The sequence below is a fragment of the Leucoraja erinacea genome, chromosome 9 (assembly GCF_028641065.1).
Source record: "Leucoraja erinacea ecotype New England chromosome 9, Leri_hhj_1, whole genome shotgun sequence".
In the NCBI taxonomy this organism is placed as follows: Eukaryota; Metazoa; Chordata; class Chondrichthyes; order Rajiformes; family Rajidae; genus Leucoraja; species Leucoraja erinaceus.
Genome location: NC_073385.1, coordinates 50,569,941 through 50,577,657, shown reverse-complemented (window position 1 = coordinate 50,577,657; position 7,717 = coordinate 50,569,941).

Sequence of the window (7,717 nt, the reverse complement as noted above, 5' to 3'; positions counted from 1 at the left end):
TTGATAACATTAAATTTTATCATAAATATTGTGACAAGGTGGCTGAGTACAGGTTCATTTTTGTTATATTAAAATATGTTTAAACAATTTTGTACTGATCCTTTTTTGATCAGTTAATGCAGTGGAAATGCTAATATATTTTTCCTGAATTGAGCAAAATTTGCATCAATTTGTTCACCACTTTGTTCCTGTGGCTTTCATATAAACGCTAATTTGTCCTGAACAAGGAACACCTTTAACTCACAGTTGTGAAAGGTGTGCTGGAACAGCTTTGCCCTCCGTTATTAGTCTGCAGATTCTGTACTTTCATGATATCACTACTCCATATCAGTGTAGCTTCAATTGGGGCCAGATCAAATAAATAACAAAGCTAATAGACTACTGGTCTTAACCACAAAGTGGCTGAAATAATCTCATGTTACATAAAGTTCAAATTAGTACTGGGTTGAATTTTTGGCCTTGGAATGAGTGCACTGGAGAAATTGGAGTGTAAGACAGGTAGTGCGTTCTATTGAATGTGTAAAATTCTAATTTAAGTTGCTGAAGAGTAATGAGTCATTTGGGCAGATATTGAAAACTTATTTAAACCCCACAAAATTTGAAAATCATTTTGTTCCATAAAAGGGTGTTGAACTGTGTATTGAAAATTTTAGGATTGAGATTGGCATCTATTTACAAGACCAAACTCTTAAGGGTCATATAAGTAAATAAGGTGTTTTTGCTTACGATTCAGGTTGTGTCCTATATGAATTACAGAAAGGCTCGAGGATCTGAATAGTTTTTCAGACCAACGTTCCTACAGACATAGGCACTGATTTCTGTTAATTATTCAATAATCTCATCATGTTTTAGTCAATCACTCATGGTTCTATATTTAACTTTTGAAAAATAAAAGGGAATCTTATTTAAGAATAAACACACACTGTTCGAAGAAGTGGCCCAACCTGAAATGTGCAAGTTCTTCAGAGATGCTGCCTGACCTGCTGAATTAATCTGGCACTTTTTATTTCATATCTAAAGCTCTCTTAAATGCCAGCACCGTATCTGTCTCCACTACCATCCTGGCAGCATGTGCATGTAAACAAACTTAATTTACCCTTCACATCTCCTTCGAGGCCCCATTAGATCTCAAGGCCCTAGGCTTAAGCCTATGAAGCCTCTACGTAAATCCGGCCCTGCTTTGAAGTTTGCCTCTTCACCACTGTGTCGCCACAATCACAATTTTGTACACTTCCATCAGATGTCCCCTCCACACTCCAGAGAAAACAATCCAAGTTTGTTCAACCTCTCCTTACAGCTCTTGCTCGAATCTAGGCATCATTTTGGAAAGCCTCTTCTGCAACAGTTCTAAAGCTTCCACATCCATCCTGTAATGGGGAAACCAGAACTGCACACAATGCTATAATGTACAGTAGCTTAAGCAAAGTCCTATAAAGCAACAACATGACTTCCTAACTCCTATATTCAATGCCCTGGCCGATAAAGTGAAGCACACCGTATGCCTTCTTTACCATTCTGTCTACTTGTGTTGTGGTGTGTGTTTTTTCTGGATGGGGGCCTGTGATTAGAAGGATTATGCAGTGCCCCCATCCAGAAAAAAACACACACAACTCTCTGTTCTATGAGCAGTTCTGAATCCAAATGAGGAAGTGAACAGATCCCATACATCTTAATCTTTAAGATCAGCCTACCGTGAAGGACTTTATCAAGTGCCATACTAAAATCCATGTAGACAAAACCCACTGCCTTACCCTTATTAAACATCTTCATCACCTCTTCAAAAAAAAAACAGTCAAGTTTGTAAGACATGACTTGCCATGGACAAAGCTAAGAGTAAATCCTATTGGTAATCATTCAGCATTACTGCAGAGCAACTATTGAATTTATTGAATTGATTGAAAGATACAGCAATGGAAACAAGCCCTTCAGCCCACTGGGTTCACACTGACCATCAATCACTCATTGACATGAGTACTATGTTATCCCAGTTTTGTATCCATTCCCTGCACACCAGGGGCAATTTATAGAAGGCAATAAACCTACCAACGTCTTCAGGATGTGGGAGGAAGACGGAGCACCCGGAGAAAACCCACAAGTTCCCAGGTAGAACGTGCAAAACTCCACACAGATAATACCTGAGTTCTGGATCGAACCCAGGTTTTTGCCGCTGTGAGGGAGCAGCTGCACAACCGTGCTGCCCAAATAGTTAACATTGATTACATCTGCTTTTTAAGTTAAAGGCACACTGTCAGAAGTAGCATGATTTAGGAAAAATACACATCTAAATGTTAACAACACATCTCCCCATTTAACAAAAGTATTTTACACTTTTTTTCTGAAAATTATTAAAAATATCCAAAGGCCTTTATAGCTAATGCCTATTAAAATGCATTCTGAAATGCTCATTGTTAATAAGCTGGTATGTATCCTGATGCACAACTTTCTTTAAAGTGATTTATACACGTAAGCCTAGTTAATTAATATTTAATTTCCAAGCTGTTAGCTACACACCTGTCTACCATAAAATAACTTTTGATTGAAGTCCCTCATGAGAAACAAGGTTGAACAATTGATCAAACACCCTTGGAAATATTCAATTCTACCCATGAACACATTATTCAAGCAGAGTACCTTTTGAGCAGCTTTGAGCAGTTCAACACAGCTACAGGTATCAACAGAACTAAACTAATTACAGGAAACCATTAAAATGAAAAGTTTCTAAATTGTGCAATGTAATTTTGATGAAGTGCATAGTTAGGAAGCAAATTTTTGATATTCAAGCTTTGGAAACAATTTGGGTCATGAAATCCGAGCACTTTGAGTTTGTTTTCTAACGTCCAGTTGCGAACAAAATGTCATATTACCATCAGATGTCCCATGTTTTCTATCGTTAAATGGAGACTGCAGACGCTGGAATCCCGAGAGAAAAGCAAACTGCTGGAAAAACTCAGCAGCATCTGTGGAGGGAGATGAACAGACAATGTTTTGGGTCGGGATCCTTCTTCAGAAAGGCTCCTTCTTCAGAAGGTGGTTCCTCACGTGGCTCCACCGATCGCTGGTCAGTTCTTTCCACACCCTTTCCTATCACCTCGTTACCAGCTATCTCCCCTCAACTCCAGCAATCTGAAGAAGGGTCCTAACCTAAAATGTCATCTGTCCATTTCCCTCCACAGATGCTGCCTTACCGTGAAGTTTGTTTTTAATTTCTATTGTTAATCCTTGATACTTTAAAGCATTTTTCACTGCTGATTTAATCATTCATTTTGTAAAAATAAGATCATTTAATGGTAAAAGAATAAACTTTCATTATGAACTTTCATACTTCAAAGTACACAGCTAATTGTGATTTTCAACTTTGCCTGTCACTGAATAAGGCTTCTAAACATGTAACATTGGTGAACACAATTTTATGTATGTTTAAAATCAATGAATATACTTCTATAACCAAACAATACAAAAAGAGTAATTGATGTAACACAGGTAATTTGCGAACTAGGTAAACCCATTTAACAAACTCAATTGAATAAAATCTGTGTGAAGACCGAAACACATTCACACATGATTTATATAGAATGTATGCCCACTATAATATTCAGTGATCTAGTATACAGAAATGGACTATGCAATGTAAATTTCTATAACCTTAGGACTGTAACAACATGCCATAAACAATCTGCAAAATCTGAATATATCTACCATAAGGTGATTTTGATGAAGAGAATCTTGATTCAGAAATCGTTTTCTATGAAACCACATTGAAAATAGTAATGTTGTTCAATGCAGGTTCTTCCTTAAGTAAGTCCTTAGCTGGTGAAAGTTACAGGCGAAAATCTTCGCACTTCTAGGCTTTGAAAAATAAGGTAAACAGCTGTAATTAACATATGATTCTTTTTGCGGCCCAGATTATTCATTAACAAGTTCATGACACTGTCAGGAAGAAAAAAAAATAACTGTTTTTGTTTGGTTTAGCTTAGAGACACAGTGTGGAAACAAGCCCTTCAGCCCACCGAGACCATGTCGACTAGCGATCCCCGCAGCCTAACACCATCCTATACATTAGGGATAAGTTACAATTTTGCCAAAGCCAATTAACCTACAAACCTGTACGTCTTTGGAGTATGGGAGGAAACTGGAGCACCCAGAGAAAATGCACGCAGCCCACAGTGAGAACCTACAAACTCCGTACAGACAGCACCCGTAGTCAGGATCGAACCCCAGTCTCTGGCACTGTAAGGCAGCAACTCTATAGGTGCACCATTGTTGAATAAAACATTTTTTTATTCAGTCAATTTTTCTCACTCTCATGAAGAGTTTATAACAAAACATGGAAAAGCCAGGGTGGCCCTGTGAATGGTTGACTTTCTGATAGTCTCATTTGCAAGGAGGTACCAATGATATGCTGGTTGTGCTAAACGGAGAGAAGCATGAGAGAAACACTGGAGCATATTCACTTTCACACAAAAAAAAAATGTAGAACCAAAAGATGAAAAAAAAAGTGAGATATGAACTATGACTGCAGTGTAAAGGAACAGGTTTAATTCCATAGTGGGTGGTTGCACCAATCTACACATCTATAAAACATGGAATCAATACATGGCGGCCTGCCTCTAAAACCAAAAGAATGTTTCTACTGAATGCTTTAATATAACTGTAATATTTTTTATTATAACTGGAATTCAGAGCAATATGTGAGAATATTTACATTACAGACTGCAAAATGTACAAATAGGCAATGCTCTGTAAATGCAGTGAATGGGCCAATATTTTCCGACTGAATGTGGAGTGAGCACTGATTGGTTTCTTTAACTATAGACATCAATGAATAGAATTCCTATTCCAGCATTAGGCTCATTTCAGCAGATATTGTAACACTTGAAATACTTTTAATGCCTATGGTGAATTTACATGATGGTGCAGCCAATATTCACAAACTGCTAACTCTCAAACCCTTCTCTTCAGTTAATACAAATGTATTAAAATGAACCCTGCCTATATTTTCTGGAAAGAAAACTCTTCATTGTGCTGCAATGGTTCAGTTAATTCAGCTTGCAATGGTTATTATCTATATTACTAAAAGTCTGTTCTTGACCACTTTCTGGTGTTCTGTATATTGATTTTAGAAAAAACGCTGCTGTGATTTTTGGCCATCTTACTCAGAGTCCCCTTCCGCTGTGCAGGACAAGAGGATTTGTCCCATCGATGAAAAATAAAAGAGTTATTAATGTTTAAAAAATGTTGAGACTCTCTCTCCTGAAGGCCACGCCCTTTCTGTAGAGACTATAAAACCCGGAAGTGTTGTGTGCCTCAGTCAGTCTCTGCAAGATGGGGGAGCGAGAGGGTCACGTCTCTCAGTCTGAGCTGTGAATAACACTGAACACATGTCTACTAAACTGTGAGTGTGGTTTTACTGACCTTGAGTGCCCTTAATGTGGTATGAAAATGAAAATGTGGTTGGTTTGAAATAAAGCACAGCAAATGGTTGGTGGTGGTTGGTTTGAAATAAACCACAGCAAATGGTTGGTGGGGGTTGGTTTGAAATGGCAAATGATTAAAAGTCTAAACTTGACAACTACCTGTTTGCACTGTATATTGATTTTAGATAAAACGCTACCACTTACTGCTGTGATTTTTGGCCATCTTACTCAGTCCCCCTCCGCTCATCAGGTGCAGAGGATTCTTCCCATCAATGAAAAATAAAAGTGTTTGTTTGTTTGTATGCACGTGTGTTACGATACTCACCATTGTCCTGCGGTGTGCATTAGCCAATTTCCGTTCAGATTGATGATGCTATATTTGACAAGTTGTTGACATTTAAAACTTTACAAAAAACACTTTTCCACTTGCCCTACCCGTCAGCCGCGTTCGACATCACAATGACGTCACAATGGGATTTTAAACTTTAAAAAAATCATTTTCCACTTGCCCAGCCCGTCAGCCTGTGCGCGGGATTTGAAATGACCGCGCGTGCGGATTTTAAAATAACTGAAAGTCTCCCCACATGTGTGCAGTGGGCCCAGTATCTGCGCGTGCAGGATTTGACCGCGGCGCTGAGGCTGGGACTAGGTCTGGGTGCGGCGGCCCTGCTGTTCTGGGCCCACAGGGATGGAGAAGAGTGGGACCCAGTGCAAGGACTAGGCCACAGCCTTGGCCACTCCATCTCCCTCCCCCGGCTCCAAGCCGCTCGGCACTTCCCCCCCTCCCCCCCCCCCCCCCCCCCCCCCCAGCCCCCCCCCCAAGAACAACTTAATGGTGGAGAAAACGGGGCCGACGGTGGTTTACATCAAGATCCTGGGAAGGTGAGGAGGGAGAGGGTAGGGAGGGAGAGGAGGGGGGAATGGGGGAAGTAGGGAGAGTGGGGGGTGGGATAGGGAGGAGAGAAGAGGGGAAAGATGAGGGAGAGTGAAGAGGAGGGGGAGGGAGTGCTGGGGATGAGGGGGAATGGAGGAGGATAGGGGTAGGAAGAGGGATGGTGAGGTAATGGAGGGGAGGGGGCAGAGAGAGTAGGGGGGAGGGGATGAGCAGAGGAACCAGAGCAGGGTTGGTGGAGAGTGGTGAGAGGGAGGATAATAGAGGAGAGGAACAGGGGACTGAAGAGGGAGAGTGAGATGCGTTCACATTGATCTTATATTTTACAAGTTATTGCCATTTTAAACTTTAAAAACGTCGCGCTCCCACTTGCTGGCCGCGCCTACACAGTTGGGTGAGGGGTTGCCACAATGGGGATCTCTGGTGTCACAACGAGAACCCATCAGCCACGCCTGTGCAGTCGGGGGCTATGGGTGAGTGGTGGAATATTGCGTGGGGGAAACTGGCCCAACGGGTCCGCACGTGGTCCAGTGACAAATAAAATTGAAGTTAATTGTGACTCCTCTCGAAGCTATTGCCTGTGAATATCATGGCTTTACTTAATGATGACTAATAGAGGATGTGTTGCTTGACTGAATAGCATACTGTCCTTTTCTCATCAGAAAATGAATTCAATCCAGAACAGACTAATGTAATAAAATGTCTGGTTGAATAGTTTTGGTATACATGTCCCATGTGTTGGAGCAACTCAAAGCTATTCATTATTTGAACTAAACTTGTTTAATCACTCACAGATTACACGAGTGTCTGGAAGCAGAAAAAACATGAAGGGAACTTGTTGTTATGCTAGGTCAGTGTCTGGCATGGATTTAAATCTAACCACTGTTAGTTAATAAAAGTTTACTGTCTATATTTACTGCAAATAGTATTTGTGAAGTTAGACAGGCTCATACAGTTCCTCCCGGGGATAAATGCTAAATAGAAATCCTCCTACAATTTGGCGCTAAACTGGCAAACTCAATTTAGAGCTGCCTTAAAGGTGGCATGTGTGGAAAGTGAAGAGCAAAATCATATGGCATACATATAAAGTGTTCTTTAGAGTTTGGGTTAAGGCACATACTTAGGGCAGTGTGGAGCAAGAATTCGTTTTTGACAGTGACAAAGATGACCGACGAGAAGGCTGATTTCTGCATTGTTACCTGCTAGAAAAAAAAGAATAAAGTTTAATTTCCTAGTACTGATATATTTCATGCCGGTAAGTGGAAAATTTAATGCGCCAGATTATCTAAATATTAAAGTGCCTGATAATCAGTTCCACCTACTAACATCGGTGGGTATTGCTTTTGTTTTTGTTTCACTTGATACAGAAAACCAAATTTAAACATTTATTGATCAGAGAACTGGGTACTGA